General features: G+C 38.0%; 2 pseudogenes; one reads left to right on the top strand and one right to left on the bottom strand.

The window, feature by feature from the left end:
* Window positions 1-9,641: 9,641 nt before the first annotated feature.
* On the top strand, window positions 9,642-10,637 carry LOC110223575 (eukaryotic translation initiation factor 3 subunit I pseudogene; annotated as a pseudogene).
* Window positions 10,638-18,009: 7,372 nt separating this feature from the next.
* LOC110223549 (potassium voltage-gated channel subfamily B member 2-like) lies at window positions 18,010-20,981 on the bottom strand (annotated as a pseudogene).
* Between the last annotated feature and the right edge of the window lie 665 nt (window positions 20,982-21,646).

Genomic DNA, 21,646 nt, shown 5'->3' on the forward strand with positions numbered 1-21,646 from the left:
TTTATTCCTTCCATACTATTGGCATTAAAGACTTTAATAGTCACGTTGATGGCCCTTATACTATGTTGTCCTTAGAGATTTTAGAAACTCTAATTTCTAGGAATGGTGGTATTTCATTTAATTCATCTGCCTATCAGTTGGTAGTACTTCTTGTCACTGAAAATTTTTCTACTTCCAAAGTATCTCACTCTGAAATTTTGTTTTGAAAAGGATTAAAGTTCAAATAGGGAAAAAATAAATCAACTGCAGCAGCAGCAACAACAACAACAACAAAAACCTGCCACTAATTCAATTTGGCTATAATTTGGAGTATGTAAGTCTATTATTTAAAAAGTACTTATGGGGGCAGCTAAGTGGCACAGTGGATAGAGCACTGGCCCGTGAATTCAGAAGGACCTGAGTTCAAATCTGGCCTCAGACACATTGCCCTGGGAAAGTCACTTAACCCCATTGCCTAGCCAAAAAAACAAAACCAAAAAAAAAAACAAACCCAAAATAAAAAGTAATTATGAAGTGCTTACTATGTTCTGGGCCCTGTAATAAGCACTAGTGATACAAGGAAAGGCAAAAATTCTGTTCTGGCCCTCAAAGAGATCATATAATTTATATTCATAATAAATGGTAAGTAATAATCTCATACAGAAAGCTCTAAAGGTGGTGATGGAAGAGGAGAAGCTTGGAAAGGCCTCCTACAGGAGGTGGGACATGAACTAAGTCTTGAAACAATCAAGGGAGGGTAAGAGAGCAGTGAAGAAGGAAAACTTCCTCTGCTTGAGGGACAATCACTGCAAAGATACTAAGTCAGGAGATAAAGTATCATACTTAAGGAATAGTGAGTAGGCCCATTTAGATGAATTATAAAGTGTTTGGAAGAGGATAAAAGAGACTGGGAAGATAGGAAAGCACAAAGTTATAAAGGGATTTAAATAAGAAAATATTTTTTATTTGGAGCTAGAATAATAGCATGTCTCTGGCATTGAATAGGAAGATTGCATAGGCAGATCTGAATGTTAGAAAAATCAGTTTGAGTGTAGGTTGGATTTCAGTAGGTAGAGACTGTGAAGGTAGAAACAATATTTTATAACAGATTGCATTCGTAGGATGAGTGAGAGTGAGGAGGATAAGGCCAAGGTTGTATATTCCCTATTTAACAAGCATATTCTTCATTTTCCTGTGTCTTTATCTTTGTTCTCACCACTCTGAGTTAATGAACATGTACTCAATAGCAGCAAAAGCAAACTGTGCCTCCATTTCTTAAGTTTGTAACTCTATTAGATAATTATAAAAATTTTAAAATATAGCACTATTATCATTAATGTTATGGGATTAATGATGTATTATGTTAAAGCTTTGAGGGCAAGAGATAAAGGAGAGGAAAACTTGTACTAATAAATAAAATATTGAAAGGGAAAGTATATGTAGGTTATACAAAACTCCATCAGTATATAACTACATGACAAAGTGAGGTAGGTTGAGTATGAGGGGATTTAAACATAAAATAACTTATAGGGGTATAATACTGTTTTTTTTTTTAAAGAAAGAGATACAAAAAAGATTCAGGGAAATAAAAAGCGAAAAATAACTTATCAGAATCCTTTTTTGATACAAATAGAGCCTTAATATCTAAACCAGGGTAAGATAAAAACCGAAAAGAAAATTGTAGAGAGGATTCTGGGAAGATGGCGGTAGTAGGTCAGAAAATTCCAAGCTCTCTAGATTTTCCCCACACACAAGATAAAATAGCACCTCAGGAGGAACATAGAACATTAAAAATAAATAAGAGTTGGGATAGGACAGTGGTCCTCCCAGGACAACCAGAAAAGATACAAAATTTGGTCTCCGTGAAGTGGAAGTACCTCCAGGCTAGTTCCACCAAAATAGCAAATGGTAAGCCCTGAGTCTAGCTGGTTTGGGAAGTAAACTTGGCCCCAGATGTAGGAATTTTCACCTCCTGAACAGTGAGGGGAGTTGAGAATCTGAAGAGGAGAAGATTGAGGGAACATCTGCTGATAATGGATGCCAGGCCCAGCTGTGTTGCCAAGACAGGGCCCTGGGTGAGAAGGAGCCAGCACACACTAGTGAGCACAGAAGCAGTGGAGCTGTGACCACTTACAGGAGGGCAGAGTTCTTGGTTTCAGTTCCAGAAAAAAGACAAGAACTGAAGGAGGATCTGAGGCTAGAGGCACCATCCCCTATCCTCCAGGACTAGAGGAGATTACAATAATAAACTGTTACAAATAAAAAAAAATGGTCAGACAAAGGAGAACTATAGAAAGATACTACAGAAATAAAGAAGACTGAGTTTTGTCTTCAGAGGAGGATGCCGAAGCAAAAAAAAAAAAACCTCTTCTACCCCAAAGAGTAGTGTCAAATGGTCACCTGCTCATGAAAAATTCAAAGACCTTAAAAAAAAGGCTTTAAAAATCATATGAGAGAGATTGAGGAAAAAATTAGAAAAACAATAGGAACAATTCAAGAAAAACAAGAAGATCATGAAAAGAAAGTCAACCAACTGGAAAAGGAGATCCAGAATCTTAAAGAAGAAAATGACTTCTTGAAAATTATAATTGGGCAAAGGGAAGCCAGTGAAGTTATGAGACCAAGAATATTAAAATGAGCTATAAAGAATGAAAAAATAATAGAAGAGAGTGTAAAACATCTTACAAGAAAAACAATTGATCACGAGAATAGATCAAGAAGAGAAAACATAAGAATAATCAGACTACCTGAAAACTACAATAACAAAAGGAATATTGATACAATAATACAAGAAATAATTTAAGAAAATTGCTCTGAAGTGTTAAAAAAAAAGAAGGGAAAGTAGAAATAGAAAAAAAATCATCTATCACCACCTGAAAGAGATTCTACAAGGAAGATCTACTGGAATATTCTAGTCAAAATATGAAACTCCCAGGTCAAAGAGAAAATATTATATATAACAAGGAAAAATGATTTAAATATGTCAGATCCACAATTATAATTACACAAGACCTAGCAGTAGCAACACAAAAAGACTGCAGGTCTTAGAACACTATTTATGAAAGAACAAAAAAAGTGGGATTGCAGCCAAAAGTATCATACTCGCAAAGTTAAGCATAATCTTGAATAAAAAACAAGAGATATTCAATGAATTGCCAGACTTCCAGGTACACACACACACACACACACACACACACACACACACACATACATACACAAACACACATACATATCTACATCTGTATCAACATATCTATATACACATACATATATATACACACACATTCACATTTCTTTCCATATACATATAGCTGCATATCTATACATATAAATTATTTCTATATACTCATTGATGGAATTAATTTTATTTCTTAATATTTGTTGCAATAAATTTGTTTTTCTCTTCCCCCAATGAGGTGAGAGAGAAAAAAAAATTAGTTTTAACTAAAAAAAAATAGGTGTTAGAGACATAAAATTTTCTAAGTACTTTTAGATGAGGACATTGTATTATTAGTTCTGCTTAACTGTTTTGATTTTATAAGAGGCTTCCTGCAAAGTGTGTATGGGATAATCTTTGAATATTTCTAACATGAAAAAACCATAATTTCTTTAATAAAGTTAGGATTTGCATTTCTACCTCTATGTCAAATAGAAATGGTCATAATGGACATCTGTAATTTATGCTGATATGAGTAGAAAGACCTCTAATTTGACCTTATTATATATAATTCTGGTTCTTAGTTTATTTCCCCCTTTTTTCATAAATTATTTATTATATAAAGGAAAAGCTTATTTTGGAGAATATTCGTTAAGTATTTTCCATGTGAAAAATCCTGCACTAGATTCTGAGGAAGAAACAGCTTTTTGATAAGACATTGTTATCATCCTGAAACTTATAATCTGGTCAGACAGGGTAAAGGGACATATATACAGTTCCCTAAAATATATATAACTGCATAAAGAATGCATTAAGTTCTTTTTTTTTAATACCACATGAGATCCAAGTGGAAAATGTTTTGCATGGATATTTTGCCTAATAAAAGTCAAAGCTGGAAGTGAGGACATTCCATGGTTAGAAAATGAGCTAGATCATAGAAGCAGGAAAGTATTATTGAAATCCTTCAGAAAATACTTAAACAGTGAAGAAGATCATACTGTGGTACAGAATGATATTTAAGACTGCTCTAAGAAACAGCTGTAAATCTAGTTTCACATAAAATAATCATCCCTTCTAGTTTAAAAAAAAGATGTACTAATAGAACATTTTATTGAGCTTCAAAATAGAGTAAGAACCATATGGAAGTTAATATTCAATGTGGTATTTTAGTGGTATTATATTTTAATGACTGTATATATAAAGCAAACATGAAGAATGAATGTAATGAAGACATGCCCTTCCACAGCCTACTGAGGCATCTGTGAGCAATTAAGTGTGCCCTTTAGATCAGTTTTAATAAACGCTTAACAGAATTATGTCCTCTAAAATGTATTTTAACTTGTAAACATGACTGAATTAGAATGATTGCTTCACATTGAACAAAAGATGGTAAAAATCCAGACAGTGTCTATTTTCAATTTTTGTTCTCACTCATAGGCACCAGAAAATATCCAAGATGAATAAAAGTTTGGCCAAAGCCATCCCTGAGGTTAGCAAGTGTGTGAAGATAAGGTAGAGAGATAGCCTGGCCCTGTAGAAAGAACAATGGACTTTAGTTTCATCTCTGCTTTGTCAATACTTTGTTGTAAGATTCAAAACAATTAATTTGCTTTCTTTGTAAAATTGGTCTGCTCAGTAGTAGAATGGGGATAAAACACCACATCTGCCTACCTGATAAACTTGCTTCTAGGAGATCATTGATTCAAAGCTGGAATGAACTCAGAGATCATCTATTCCTGCTATTTAATTTAAGGAAAAAGAAACTGAAATCCAGAGAGCAACCCAGAGTGAAAGTAACTTTCCAGTTACAGGTTTTGTAGTATAGCTGGAATTTAAATTCAAGGCCTCTGGCTCTAAATTCATTAATTCATTGTTCTTTCTACAATGTCAGATTGTAGAAAATGGCATGTAAAAAGTGTTTTGAAAAGTGTAATTTTGCTACTCAAATGTGAGGCCATAATATTAATTGACTGCTCTTCTGAATGAATGGATTTTCTTTGGGAATGCAAAAGTAAGATAACTGATCTTAGAATTAAATGGCTTTTTTCTTAACCTTGACCAAGAAAGGAATGTGGAAGAGATTCTGGAGATTCTTACTTTTATTCTACTTGGTGGTGCTTATTTATTAGTAGACAGAATTGAACTGATTGTATTATAGTGACAAAGTTGGAACATATTTTCTTTTCTGTGTGAAATTAAATAATGTCTGTAGATAACAACAAATTACAAAGTGTGCTAAAATAAATCCCAAATCCCATTCTATTTTGTAGTAGCAGCCAAAACACTTTATAGAGCAAGAGAACAAATTGAGGACAGAGATAAAGTACTACCTATGTGACCTTGGACAAATCCCATAACAACCCTGAGACTGTTTATTTCTTCGTCTGTAAAATGAGGGGAGCTGGATTTCATGGTCTCTGAATTCTTGACTAGCTATGATTCAATAATTCTATGATCCTAAGCATAAATGAGGCAAAATAGAAAAGAGCATCGCACTGGGAATGAGGACACCTTTGGTCTCTGAACTGCCCTGACACTATTTGTGTGACCTTGAAGTATTGAATAAAGCTAAACTTGCTCATCTATAAGATGAGGAGAATAATATTTGCATAACTTACTTAACTATGTTGTCATGAGGAACAAATGAAGTAATATGTGCAAAGTGTTTTGAAACTATTGCTATCAAAAAACAAAGAACTTATACAATTATGGTAGGAATAAATTTTTGAAATGTTATTTACTTCTCATAGCATTAGGAAAATGTTTGCATGTGAGAATATGTGTGTGTGCTTGCCTACGGGTTTAATTTGTCCTTGCAGTTTGCATTTGCATTACCCACTTTCCATGTGCCTTTTTAAAGTTTTGTCAAACTGACATAAGTTAAACCTGCAAAACCAGAAGCAATGAAGCAACTGATATTCACATAAATGAAATACTTTTGAGGAAGCAATTTTTTTTTTTTCGTAAAGCGGATCAACAAGTTGAGCAAAATTCTTAAGATGGCTTTAAATAAGCAGACAGATAACTCTGAGGTCTGGTAGAAAGCTAGAAAGAGAAGACATAAATGTAGCTAGTTTTTTTTTTTCCTTTTTCATACATGCTGACCATAACAATAAGATTCTTTTGTGTTCACACTTCATGCTTCATTTTCTGTCAGCCTCAACACACCATAACAAATGTCAGGCTGAAACAACAAGGAGGCTTGTGGGCTTTTTCAACTTGCATTCTTTGAGTTTTCTTTATTGGTTGGCATGGTGATTGTTGCTAGAAAAAAAATATGTTAAGCCCTAAAACAGAATTCTTGGTCAGTTTTAGCATGTGGCTTTCTACCCTTCTTAATCTTTTAGAATAGATGTGGCTCTGATGAGATTGTTATAAAATCAGAACATCACCTCACGGACTCTGAGAGTCTGTCATTTCTTTAAACACAAAAATAAGTATCAAATTCTTCAGAACAACACAATGCAAATGTAAAGTAGAGCTGTGGAAAGGACATTTGCATGAAAATGGTTTTACCTCACATTCCAGAGAGACAAATTGATTTTTCCCATCTGGTTTACTTAGGGATGATTTGACTTCATGTTTTTGGTGTTGCCTTCACAGCAAAAGTAGTTGAGACAATAAGTTAGGCAATGCACATGCATACATTTATGTATAAATTAATATTGATGGAGGAAAGTCTTTCTGACTTAAATCATTCCCATTGATTGCCTATGGTGACCATATATAGACTCTAATCCTGAAGACCCACAACAGTTAATTATCCCACAGACTAAGCCAGGCAGAAACTTCTTGTACTAGTGTTCAGATTATTTCCAAAGATTTCTTTTTCTTAACAGAGCAGTTTTATCTCTATTTCCCTCACCACACACACACATACACACACACAAGTGTTCTTATTTTTGTTGTTTTTAAATGTTTCTCTTTTATTCTGTCTCCCCCCAAAAAATCTACATTTGTTTATTTTTTAAAGGATTATTTATTTTCAAAGGATTATTTCCAAAGGATTATTTACTAAAATGTTGTTCATCCTTCACTTTTGAATTGGATCAATAACATCATTTGTGTCTGAATTGAAATGAAGCAGAGTTGAACCAAGTCATCAGCCTCACTCTGTCTTCCTAGATCACTGACCTTAGTAGAAGGACAAAAGTCATGATGATTAGTGATGGCCCAGAGTGCAGTGGATAACCTTGGCATCTTCGATGTCTGACCAAACTCTAAGAACTCCTTAGCACTGCTTTAGACACCTCCACCTTCATGGCTGTTGGAACAAATTTTATTCATCTGTCCATTCTGCCAAGGAAGTCTTAACATGGTTGGAGTAAACATCCCCCTAACTTGCCAACATGTCTGAGGCCTGTCAGTTACCCTCAAAATAGTTTAGCCTGTTTGCCGAGAAGGTTTTACTGGTGTGTGGTTCGTGCACATGCTACAGCTTCTTGGAACCACAGGTAAGAGACAGGCTTCTAGGTGGTATACTAGGTGGAGTACAGGCTGTGAGGAAGGAGTGAGGAGGACGTAAGTTCAAATCCAGCCTCAGATATTTACTTAGCTATGTGACCTTGGGCAAGTCACCTAACCCTGTTTGCCTCAGTTTCCTCATCTGTAAAATAAGTTGGAGAAACAAATGGCATTATTTTTACCAAGAAAACTTTAAATGGGGCTATGATTGACTAAAATCATACCATGGTGTTTTATGTACAGAGCAGAACAATTAACCTGTGAAAAGAAAATATGATATTGGTTACTAATAATTCCCTTTAGTGTTGTAATGTACTTTAGTACTTACATTTGAATGTAATTCTTAGTATAATAGTGTTACCCTGCCTCACCCCCCAACCACTTCCTAAAGGTGTGTTACATTTCACCTCAGAATTCTCTGATATCTGTAAGGGGGTTGCAGGTATCTATTCTCTGCCATTGATATAACCTTACCCTACTATGGTCTTTCTCCAATTTTGGCTGAACTCTACACTACAATTCCATTTAACTCCTGAAGAGATAAATTAGCTTTTGAAAAGAAATACATATTTATTTCAAAGTTATACTAAGAACAAACATAGGAACATTAACTCCAACAGCTGGGAGGATATAATCTCTCACATGCCATCTTTGTCTCTAAGGAGAACAGTGGGTTTAGGTTCACAGGTTTTTTTTTTCAATTTTAAAATTCTATATATGTTCTTCACTTAAGAAATAAAATAAAGAAATAAAGATGACATGATGACAATTCACATTTATGTTTGTTTTGAGGTTTGCCTTAGTTAATGTTTCATCGTAGTTTGGAGTTCATACTTAGTTTTCTTTTTATATATATATATATAAATTTATTTTTAGTTTTCAACATTTACTTCCACAAGATTTTGAGTTCCAAATTTTCTCCCCATCTCATCCCTCCCCCCACCCCAAGATGGCATGCATTCTGAATATTCCTTCCCCTATTCTGCCCTCTCTTCTATCTTTCCCCCTCTTATCTTATCCCCTTCCCCTTCTATTTTCCTGTAGGGCAGGATAGACTTCTGTACCCCATTTCCTTTATTTCTTATTTCCCAGTTGCATGTGAAAACATTTTTTTTAAACATATGCTTTTAAAACTTTGGGTTTTAAATTTTCTCCCTTCCTCCCTCCCCCCCACCCTCATTGAAAAGGCAAGCAACTCAATATAGGTTATACATGTACAGTTATGCAAAACACTACCATAGTAGGCATATTGTGAAAAACTAACTCTATTTCCCTTAATCATATCCTGCACTCCCATTTATTCTATTCTTTCTTTTGACCCTGTCTGTCCTCAGAAGTATTTGCTTCCAATTACCCCATTTCCCAATCTGCCTTCTTTTCTATCATCCCCCTGCTCTCTTGTCCCCTTCTCCCCCTGTTTTCCTGTAGGGTAAGACAGATTTCCATGCCCAATGTTATTCCCTCCTTAAGCCAAATCTGACTAGAATAAGATTCACTCATTCCCTCTCACCTCCCCCCATTTCCTCTCCACTTTAAGAGCCTTTTGTTTTCTGTTTTTTTGTGTGAGATAATTTACCCTGTTCTACCTCTCCCTTTCTTCTTCTCCTAGTATAATCCTCTCATCCCTTAATTTTATTCTCCAGATATGACCCCTTAAACTTCAACTCACCTTGTGCAATCTATCTATCTATCTATCTATCTATCTATCTATCTATCTATCTATCTATCTATCTATCTATTTATCTATCCATACATTCATATAATTTTTTCCCTCCATCTACTGTAATACTGACAAAGGTCTCATGAATTATAAATATCATCTTTCCATGCGGGAATGTAAGCAGTTCAACCTTAATAAGTCTCTTATGATTTCTCTTTCCTGTTTACCTTTTCATGCACCACTTGAGTCTTGTATTTGAAAGTCAAATTTTCTATTCAGCTAAGGTCTTTTCATCACGAATGCTTGAAAGTGCTCTTCCAGTAGGCCTTTCATCCTGCCCTGAGGATCTGTGGTGCTGGGGCAGTCGCTGCAGCCACCCAGATGAAACCGATCCTGCTCCAGGGCCACAAGCGATCCATCACGCAGATCAAATACAACTGCGAGGGAGACCTGCTCTTCACTGTGGCCAAGGACCCTATTGTCAATGTATGGTACTCAGTAAATGGAGAGAGGCTGGGCACCTGCACTGGGCACACTGGAGCTGTGTGGTGTGTGGACGCTGATTGGGACGCCAAACATGTCTTCACCGGCTCTGCCAACAACAATTGCCGCCTCTGGGATTGTGAGACAGGGAAGCAGCTGGCTCTGCTGAAGACCAACTCAGCTGTCAATACATGTGGATTTGACTTTGGAGGCAACATACTCATGTTCTCCACGGACAAGCAGATGGGGTACCAGGGCTTTGTCAGTTTCTTTGATCTCCTGGACCCCAGCCAGATAGACAGCAATGAACCATACATGAAGATCCCCTGTAATGCTGATGCTAAGATCATGAGTGCTGTTTGGGAACCCTTGGGGGAGTGCATCATTGCTGGCCATGAAAATGGGGAGCTCAATCAGTACAGTGCTAAGTCTGGAGAAGTGACGGTGAATGTCAAGGAACACTTGAGGCAGATCAATGACATTCAGGCATCCTGGGACATGACAATGTTCGTCACTGCTTCTAAGGACAATACAGCCAAGCTCTTTGACTCTACAACCCTTGAGCACCAAAAAACATTCAGAATGGAGTGACCTATCAACTCAGCTGCTCTTTCCCCCATCTACAAACATGTAGTCCTGGGCTGTAGGCAGGAGGCCATGGATGTCACCACAACCTTCACCACTACTGGCAATTTTGAGGCCAGATTCTTCCACCTTGCCTTTGAAGAGGAGTTTGGAAGAGTCAAGGGTCACTTTGGCCCCATCAACAGTGTTGCTTTCCATTCTGATGGCAAGAGCTACAGCAGTGGTGGGGAGGATAACTACGTCCAAAACCACTATTTCGATCCACAATACTTTGAGTATGAGTTTGAGGCATGAGGAGTCAGAACTGGAGTCTCCTGAACTGCCTGCTCTCTGATTACTGAGTCATGGACACTAAAAAAATAAACCAAATGGAATATGAAAAAAAAAGAATTCTTGAAAGTCCTCTATTTCACTGAATGACCAATTTTTCCCCTGAAAGATTATACTCAGTTTTGCTGGGTAGGTGATTCTTGGTTGTAAATCTGTCTCCTTTGCCCTCTGGAATATTATATTCCATACCCTGCGGTCCTTTAAGGTAGAAGCTGCTAAATCTTGTGTTATCCTGACTGTGTTTCCACAATACTTGAACTGTTTCTTTCTGGCAGCTTGTAATATTTTATCCTTGACCTGGGAACTCTGGAATTTGGCTACAATATTCCTGGGAGTTTTCCTTTGGGGATCTGTTTCAGGAGGAGATTGGTGGATTCTGTCAATTTCTATTTTGCCTTCTGTTTCTAAAATATCAGGGGAGTTTTCCTTGATAATATCTTGAAAGATGATATTTAGGCTCTTTTTTTGATCATGGCTTTCAGGTAGTCCAATAATTTTTAAATTCTCTCTCCTGGACACATGAGACTTCCACTTCCGGGAGCCAAGATGGCAGAGTGAAAAGGTAGTCGTTCTCACTTTCCCCTAAGAACTTCTGAAAACCCAGAAAATATCACCCCAGAAAAAAAAAAAAACCCTGGAACACCTGAACTAGAAGAAAGACAGGGAGCAGCAGTAGCCCAGCAAATGGATCTTCCAGTGGCTCAGCAAAAATAAGGGAGGCAAAACTACAAGGGACCCCAGGCAGATAAGTACCCAGGGGCATTCATCAGAAAGGAGGTGAAGAAAACAAGCTAAAGGCTTCCTAAAACCCCGGCCATTGCTGATTCCAACCCAACACCAGGTGAGCTGTCAGAGCCCTGCAGCCTCCTATTATGAAGAAATCCTGCAAGCAGCCAGAAAGAAGCAATTTAAATGTCATGGAACCACAGTCAGGATTACATAGGACCTTGCAGCTTCTACATTAAAATACCGCAGGGCATGGAACATGATATTCGCTAAGGCAAAGGAGCTTGGAATGCAGCCAAGGATCAATTACCCAGCAAAAATGAGCATCATTTTTCAAGGGAGGAGATAGGTATTCAACAAAAAAGGAGACTTCCAAACTTTCCTGATAAAAAGACCAGAGCTCAACAAAAAATTTGATCTTCAAGTACAGGACTCAAGAAGTACTTAAAAAGGTAAATGGGACAGAAGGATACAATATGTTGTTAATAAGGGGGGGGGCTGTTTAAACCCCTACAAAGGAATATGAGACTTGCAGCCCTTGAGAACTGTATTGTTATTACACCATGTTAAGAGAGTATACATGAAGAGGGTGGATATTGGTTGACTTTGATGTAATGATAAAAAAAAAATCTAATCAAGTGGGTTAAATGCATCCAAATAAGTGGATCAATCTGATCTTAGAAAAGGTACTGAGAAAGGAGGAGGCAGACAAGGGTAAATTACATTACAGGAAAAGACACAAAATCCTATTATAGCAGAGGGAAAGAAGGGGGGGAGCATTGTCTGAACCTCTTTCTCATCAGATTTGGCTCAAGAAGGGCATAATATAATCAGTTAGGTATAGAAATCTAACTTGCCCTATAGGCAGTAGGAGGGAAGAGGGGAAAGAAAATGGAAGGGGGAAAGAAAAGGGAGGGGTGGAAAGAAGGGAGGGAACAAGCAGTAAGACTAAAGGGGAAGAAAAGGGAAAGGGATAATAAAAGGGGGAAGGGAATGAAGGAGGTGGTGGTCAAAAGCAAAACACTAGTGAAGGGCAGAAAGGAAAAAGGAGAAAGAAAAGCATAAATAGGGGGAAAAGGATGGAGAAAAAGACACAGATAGTAATCATAACTGTGAATGTGAATGGGATGAACTTTCCCATAAAAAGGAAATGGATTGCAGATTGGATTAAAAACCATAATCCTACAATATGTTGTTTACCGGAAACACATTTGAAAAAAGAGTGACACATACGGGGTAAAGGTAAAATGTTGGAGCAGAATATATTATGCATCAGCTGAAGTGAAAAAAGCAGGGGTAGCAATCCTGATCTCAGACAAAGCAAAAGCAAAAATAGATCTAATCAAAAGAGATAAGGAAGGAAACTACATCCTGCTAAAAGGCACCATAGACAATGAAGTAATATCATTACTAAACATATATGCACCAAATGGTATAGCATCCATATTCTTATAGGAGAAGTTCAGGGAGTTACAGGAAGAAAGAGAGAGCAAAACTATACTAGTGGAGGACCTGAACCTCCCCCTCTCGGCACTAGATAAGTCTAACCACAAAATAAACAAGAAAGAAGTTAAGGAGGTGAATAGAACATTAGAAAAGTTAGGTATGATAGACCTCAGGAGAAAACCGAATGGGGATAGAAAGGAATATACTTTTTTCTCGGCAGTACATGGCACATACACAAAAACTGACCATGTACTAGGGCATAAAAACCTCACAATCCAATGCAGAAAGGCAGAAATATTGAATGCATCCTTTTCAGATCATGATGCAATAAAAATTATACATAATAAAGGGCCATGGAAAGATAGACTAAAAAATAGTTGGAAACTAAATAATCTAATCTTAAAAAATGATTGGGTCAAAGAACAAATCATAGAAACAATCAATAATTTCATTCAAGAGAATGACAATAATAAGACAACATACCCAAACCTATGGGATGCAGTGAAAGCAGTTCTTAGGGGAAGTTTTATATCTATAAATGCTTTCAGAAATAAAATAGAAAAAGAGGAGATTAATGAATTGGGCATACAATTAAAAAAACTAGAAAAAGAACAAATTAAAAATCCTTAACTAAACACCAAATTAGAAATATTGAAAACCAAAGCAAAAATTAGTAAAATTGAAATTAACAAAACTATTGAACTAATTAATAAAACTAAGAGCTGGTTTTATGAAAAAAACCAATAAAATAAATAGCCTTTGGTTAATTTAATTAAAGAAAAGAAAGAAGAAAACCAAATTACTAGTATCAAGAATGAAAAGGGTGAAGCTACCACCAAGGAACAGGAAATTAAAGCAATAAATAGGAATTATTTTGCCCAACTATATACTGAAGAGGAAGTAAAATACTTAAATAACCCTATCTCAGAAAAAGAAATTGAACAAGCCATTGATGAACTCCCTAGGAAAAAATTTCCAGGGCCAGATGGATTTACATGTGAATTCTATCAAACATTTAAAGAACAATTAATTCCAATACTATATAGAGTATTTGGGAAAACAGGTGAAGAAGGAGTCTTACCAAATTCTTTTTATGAGGCACATATGTTGTTGATATCTAAACCAGGAAGAGTCAAAATAGAGAAAGAAAATTATAGACCAATTTCTCTAATGAGTATAGATGCAAAACTTTTAAACGAACTACTAGTAAGTAGATTGCAGCAACTTATCACAAGAATAATGCACCACGACCAGGTAGGACTTATACCAGGAATGCAGGGTTGATTGAATATTAGGAAAACTATCAGCATCATTGACCATATCAACAACAAAACCAACAGAAGCCACATGATCATCTCAATAGATGCAGAAAAAGCTTTTGATAAAATACAACACCCATTCCTATTAAAAACACTAGAAAGCATAGGTATAAATGGAGTCTTCCTTAAAATAATAAATAGCATTTATCTAAAACCTTCAGCAAGCATTATATGAAATGGGGACAGGCTAGAAGCATTTCTAATAAGATCAGGTGTGAAACAAGGATGTCCATTATCACCACTGTTATTCAATATTGTACTGGAAACTTAGCTTTAGCAATAAGAGAAGAAAAAGAAATTGAAGGCATTAGAATAGGCAAAGAAGAAACAAAGCTATCACTCTTTGCAGATGACATGATGATATACTTAGAGAATCCTAGAGAATCAAGTAAAAAACTACTTGAAATAATAAACAACTTTAGCAAAGTTGCAGGCTATAAAATAAACCCACATAAATCATCAGCATTTCTATATATTACCAACAAAGCCCAACAGCAAGAGATAGAAAGAGAAATCCCATTTAAACTTACTGTAGACATTATAAAATATTTAGGAGTCTACCTCCGAAACAAACCCAGGAACTCTATGAACACAATTACAAAACACTTTTCACACAAATAAAATCAGATCTAAATAATTGGAAAAACATCAGTTGCTCATGGGTAGGCGAGCTAATATAATAAAAATGACAATCCTACCTAAGCTAATTTACTTATTCAGTGCCATACCAATCAAACTACCAAAAAATTATTTTATAGAGTTAAAAAAATAATAACAAGATTCATTTGGAAAAACAAAAGGTCCAGAATATCAAAGGAACTAATGAAAAGAAATGCAGGGGAAGGTGGCCTAGCAATTCCAGATCTTAAATTGTATTATAAAGCAGCAATCATCAAAACTGCTTGGTACTGGCTAAGAAACAAGGAGGTGGATCAGTGGAATAGGTTAAATATGCAAGACACAGTAGTCAATGACTATAGTAATCTATTATTTGATAAACCCAAAGACCCCAGCTTCTGGGATAAGAACCCACTCTTTGAAAAAAACTGCTGGGAAAACTGGAAAAGAGTATGGCAGAAACTAGGCATAGACCCAAATCTCACACCATATACCAAAATAAAGTCAAAATGGGTTCATGACTTAGATATAAAGGCTGATACCATAAGTAAACTGGGAGAACAAGGAATAGTTTACCTATCAGATCTATGGAGAACAGAAGAATTCATGACCAAACAGGAGATAGAGAACATTATGAAAAGCAAAATGGATAATTTTGATTACATTAAATTGAAAAGTTTTTGCACAAACAAAGCCAATGCAACTAAGATTAGAAGGAAGGTAGAAAATTGGGAAAGAATTTTTACAACCATTCTCTGATAAAGGCCTCATTTCTAAAATATATAAAGAATTAAGACAAATTTATAAGAACACAAGCCATTCCCCAATTGATAAAGTCAAAGGATATGAACAGACAGTTCTCAGATGAAGAAATTAAAGCCATCTATAGTCATATGAAAAAATGCTCTAAATTGTTATTGATTAGAGAAATGCAAATCAAAACAGCTCTGAGGTACCACATCACACCTGTCAGATTGGCGAACATGACAAACCAGGAAAATGATAAATGTTGGAGAAGATGTGGGAAAATTGGAACACTAATACATTGTTGGTGGAGTTGTGAAAGGATCCAACCATTTTGGAGAACAATTTGGAACTATGCCTAAAGGGCTACAAAAATGTGCATACCCTTTGGTCCAGCAGTAACACTTCTAGGGCTATATCCCAAAGAGATCAAACAAATGGCAAAAGGACCCACATGTACAAAAATATTCATAGCAGCTGTTTTTGTGGTGGCAAAGAATTGGAAGTTGAGAGGATGCCCATCAATTGGGGAATGGCTGAGCAAGTTGTGGTCTATGAATGTAATGGAATACTATTGTACTATAAGAAATGATGAACAGGCTGACTTCAGAAAAACCTGGGAAGACTTATATGGTCTGATGCTGAGTGAAGTGAGAAGAACCAAGAGGACTTTGTACACAGTAACAGCCATGTTATGTGATGACTAAGATTGTTAAGCTGAATGCTTCTCAGCATTATGAGGATCTAAGACATCTCCAGTGGCCTTGGGATGGAAAATGCTGTCCACAGCCATAGAAAGAACTGTGGAAGTTGAATCGCTATCACTCATTTTTACCTTTTGTTGAGCTTTGTTTCATCATTCTGATGGTTTCTCCTGTTGGTTTTAATTTTTACTTCCAACTTCACTAATGTGAAAATATGTTGAATGGGTATGTAAATGTAAAGCCTATATCAGATTGTGTGCTGTCTTGGGGAAGGTGGGGGGAAGGAAGGGGGAGAAAAATTTTCAACTCAAAAGCATATGGAAATGATTGTTGATAAATCAAAATAAATTTAAAAAACTTTTTACAAAAATTAAAAAAAAAATTCTGTGTCCTGGATCTATTTTCCAGGACAGTTGTTTTTCCAATGAGAAATTTCACATTATCTTTTATTTTTTCATTCTTTTGGATTTGTTTTATAGTGTTTTGATTTCTCATAAAGTCACTAGCTTCCAATTGCTCTACTCTAATTTTTAAGGAAATATTTTCTTCAGTAATCTTTTGGACTTCTTTTTCCATTTGGCAAATTTTGCTTTTTTAGGGCATTCTCCTCATTGGCTTTTTGGACTTCTTTTGCCATTTGGGTTAGTCTATTTTTTAAGGTGTTATTTTCTTCAGTATTTTTTTGGGTCTCCTTTAGCCAGCTGTTGACTTGTTTTTCATGATATTCTTGCATCACTCTAATTTCTCTTCCCAGTTTTTCCTCTACTTCTCTCACTTGGTTCTCAAAATCCCTTTCGAGCTCTTTCAAGGCCTGGGACTCATTCATGTTTTACTTGGAGACTTTGGATGTAGGAGCTCTGACTTTGTTGTCTTCTTCTGGTTGTGTGTTTTGATCTTCTTTGTCACCAAAGTGAGATAATGTAGTCTGAGTCTTTTTTTGCCAAGTTTGCTCATGATCCCAGCGAATTACTTGAGTTAACTCTTTGTTAAGGTAGAGGTCTGCTTCCAGTGTGGAGAATATACTGTCCAAAGCTTCAGGGGTTTGTACAACTGTTTTCAGAGATACTTCTAGGGACCTGTAAATTTTCAATTTTTCCAAAGTGGTATGACAAGGGGTGAGGTGTTTACTCCTTTCCTGGCCTGTGCTCTGGTCTGTTAGTCACCACAAGCAGTCTTTTCTGTCTTAGAACTGTGAGGAGAGTTTCTTCTCCCCAGTTGCTAAAAGCTCCACCATGCCAGCTCTCCTCCTTGCCCCAGGACCACCACCCAGACTTGTGACCCAGATCCAAGCACGGGCAAAGTAAGAGAATCCTGAACCAGCAGAGAGATCCCTGCAATCCCCTTTTATCAGCCACTGGGTTCCCCCTCACTCTGTGGTCCAGAAGCTCAGGAGGAAGCCACCACCCCAAGGCTCTGCTCCCTCGGGAAACTGAGGCTGAGACCTAGCTCCTCTCTCACCACAGAAACAGACTTTTCCCACTGACCTAAGTTGCTTTGGTATTTGTGGGTTGAGAAGTCTGAAAACCACTGCAGCTGCCAACAATTCTGTCCTCTGAGGCCTGATCCAGGTTAGCTGTGGCCTGTGTGCCCAGGTGAAATTGAGCTCCTCTCGCCTGGCTTGATATACTTTTCTGATCAACCATTCAGATTGCCTTGGGCTGGAAATTTACTTCACTCTGTCTTTTTGTGGGTTCTGCCACTTTAAAATTTGTTTAGAGTAATTTTTAATAGGTATTTGGAGGAGTTTGGGGGAGTGTTCGAGCAAGTCATTGCTTTCACTCCACCACTTTGGCTTCACCTCCTGGTCTCTTCTGTTAAAGGGTCTCTTCCTTTGCTGTGCTTATCCTCACAGCAGTTTGTGCTGGGGTCTGGCTGCCTGTCCTCTGAAGCTCCATGGAGCTCCAAGAAGTCTTCATCTTCTCCAGTCTCTATTTCAGTGAAGCTCCTCGTTTCTCTTGAAGAGAAAGGAAATAGTTTTTGTTTGGGAAACAGAGGGGATGAACCTTTTACAAGTTCTTGGCAGAGCCCTGAGACCTCAGCCCCCAGCAAGTGTCTCTCTCCCTGGGGAGAATTTTCCTTTAAGAGAATGGTGCTGATATGTTGGGGTGTGGGTAGAATAAAGTCTGCCATAGTGGTGACTTGCAAGGGCCTGGCAATTACTCGGTGGGGTCCGGGAGGCACTGCCTCTGCTCTCCTTGGAGTTCACTTTCAGGGACCTGGACTTAAGAGGAGTGCTAACTTTTAGAGACCTTTTTGGACTCTCGGTTGCACTGTCCAATTGTGGAGGACCATGCAGCCCAGAATGGGGTTTTGCTCCCACTGGTGTCAATTGGAATGTATTCAAACATAGCATCTCTAGGGGCAGAACTATTTTTCCCTGGTGAGGCTGAAAATGTGAGTCCCTTGACTCTTGGTGCTCTTCTGCCCCAGTGGAGTCAGCTAGGAATCTCATTTGTAACTGAGTGCTGGCATAGGGTGAGAGGGAGGATCTTTCAGTTTCTGTGAAGTTAGTGGCACAGCTGGTGAAGCTGTCAATACTAGAGGTGCTCCTTGTGTCCACGATGACCTCCATCTGGGCTAAAGCCAGGTGCTCCTGAGGGCAGGCCACCTCCTCCATCTCAGTCTCCTCCTTGTACACTGGTGGTTTTTCAGCGTGCTCTTGGAAGTCAGAGGCATTCAAGTGTGAGTGGGGCTTTGTACTCTTAGTAATTTCCTTGTATAGTATTCCCAGTTTGTGAGCACTCAAATGCTGTGGGTTTGAAGAAGTATTGTTGAGCTGTTCATGGGAATCTTTCTGACTCACTTCCTGTACTTATTCTCATAGGATTTGTTGGAGCTGTTTTCAGCCAATGCCTTCCTGGCCCACTTCCATCAGCTTGGAGACAGGTGGTTATCATCTATTGGGTCCTTAGTGTTGGCAGAATCTTCCACTTTCTTCAGAGCCACATCAATAAGTTCTATACTCTGAGCAAAGGCATCTTTTAAGTTCATGGAAACTATACTTCCATTTCTTCTAGCCCGCTCCAGGGCTTCTGCATTTTAATTGCTTTCTCCTGATGTTTTTGTTCCTTGTAAAACTTGGAGAAATTGTTCACGATGTTTTACCATTGTAAGTGCAATCACTAGCACACCAGCTATACAGCAGAGGCCTCCCACAATTTTTCCCAATAAAGTTTTAGGGTAGATATCACCATACCGTAAAGTGGTCATGGTGATAGTAGCCCACCAAAAGGAGGCAGGGATATTAGAGACATCCTTCTCTGCAAAAAAACAAAAACAAAAACAAAAACACAAGACTAGAAAGTATCATTATCCCTATGGCTAAAAAGAGTATCAACAAGCCCAATTCATTGTAACTCCATCTCAGAGTGAATCCCAAAGACTGGAGGCATGGTGAATGTCTGGCAAGTTTCAGAATCCAGAGAATCCTCATAATATAGAAGATCTGTACCACCCACCTGATGTTCTGGAACTGGTACATGCTCTTGTTGGACTTAGTGAAGAAAATGGTGACATAATATGGCAAAATGGCCAGCAACTCAATTACATTTAATGAACCTTTAAAGAACTTCCACTTATTTGGTGAGGACAGGAAGCATAAAAGGTACTGCTTTGTAAACCAGGCTATGCAGACAGCCTCAACATGTGCTAACTGTGGGTTGTCATTGGGCTGACAAAATTCATCCATTTCTTGAAGTTCAGGTAGGGTGTTGAGAGACAGGGCAATGGTGCATAGCATGATGAATAGAATGGATACAATGGCCAAGATCACAATGTCTGGCACATAGCAGGTGTTTGATAAATGTTAGTTGACTGATCCTCAAGACAATCCTTTGCAACTACTGATGAATTAGGCTTCTCTAGCAAGTCCCAGAGTTTCTTCCTTTTTTCAGAACAGCAGGTGTTATCAAACTCTTCTCCCTCTCTCTCTCTCTCCTCTCTCTCTCTCTCTCTCTTCTCTCTCTCTCATAGTCTCTGCCTCATGTCTCAACTCTTCATTCATTTGTTCTTTCTTTTGATGGTATCTTGCTTGGCAACAAGACTCTAAGTATATTTCATCAATCTCCCAGTAATCAAGCTCTTGGCCAAAAGAGAGGGCACACATTTCTTCCATCATGTGGAGTTTCCCTGTCCTGTAGAAATTTAAAATGGACATAAAGGCTCCTGGGCGCCAATCAAAGAAATATTCGTTCTCATTCAAATTGTAGTCATCACACACTTCCAGCAGGGTTTCATGAGTATTACAGTCTCGGAGCTTCCCTAAGCATGTTCTTGGAAGTCTATCCAAGGTCCTCCACAGCACTTCGTGGTTAAAGCCATCTACATTTATTTTAACTCTCCAGGAAAAATTTTTACTTCTGATAATCTCCACAGGTTCTGGTGGAAGAGAAAGAGTAGACCTTGAAGTCTTTCAGTTTAGGTCAAGGGGAACCTTCTCTGCCCTTTTGAATTGGATGAGTCGGAAGAACCAATATCCTTCAAAGAATGAGTAGTAGGATTATCAATTGAAGTAATAATCCACCTCAACATATATTTCTATTGGCATAACTTGCTCAAACAGACCTCGTTTGGCAGTCAGCGCTGGCTTGCACACCACAAAGGGCTGTGGGCTTCCCCTCTCTCAGGGGGCTGCTCACTGTGCGATTCCCTTCACCAACGATGTGTCGCTGCTGGAAATCCCCCTTCCCTCCACAGAGAGGAGGGTCCTCGTAGCTGGATGGAGCACGTGCTGTTTTTTGCTCTCTATATCTCTGACTCTGGTTCATCTTCTCTCGTAGGAAGGCTCAATGGAGAGGCGGCAGGGGATGGCAGGAGGAGGAAGACATCATCGGGGTTCGAGCGGCCACCAGCGGCTGCTGCCACTGCCACCTTCGCCTTCTTTTCCTGCTAGTTTTCGGCTCCTAATGTGGGTGGTTGTAGGCTAGGGTGGGGTGGGGTCGGGCCTGTGAAGTTGAAAGGATTCAGTGCTACCAAGGACAGCAACAGATCCCTCTTGAAGAGAGAGTGCCCCAGAGGAGGAGCCACGAGCCCCAAACGATGCCTTCTAAAGTCAGATGACCAATATTCTGATCCTTTAGAGTATCTGATAGGCTTCTCTCTTACCTTATGAGATAACTGTTGATAAGTTCTCTAAGATCCTTTCCAGTTCTATCTGGGACTGTAATTTATGAGTGAGTTTGAATTTTGGGAATTAACAAATTAGGTCAATCCAAATGCTATCCAACTCCATTCCAGCGTCCAGATTGTCTGGCTGCAAGGAACAAATTCTTACCCCGTTTAAAACTGTCTCCGAGTAGCTATAATAGGTGAGTACCAGCATTTCAGGCAGCTGTTCACCATCCTTTGACTGTCAAGGGAGAAATGCTTGGCAGGTAGAATTAGAAAATTGATAAAATGTGATTCTCTGTTTTCTGCCTGATGAGAATGTAAA

The sequence above is a fragment of the Phascolarctos cinereus genome, unplaced genomic scaffold (genome assembly GCF_003287225.1).
Source record: "Phascolarctos cinereus isolate Bilbo 61053 unplaced genomic scaffold, phaCin_HiC Scaffold_7;HRSCAF=346, whole genome shotgun sequence".
NCBI lineage: Eukaryota > Metazoa > Chordata > Mammalia > Diprotodontia > Phascolarctidae > Phascolarctos > Phascolarctos cinereus.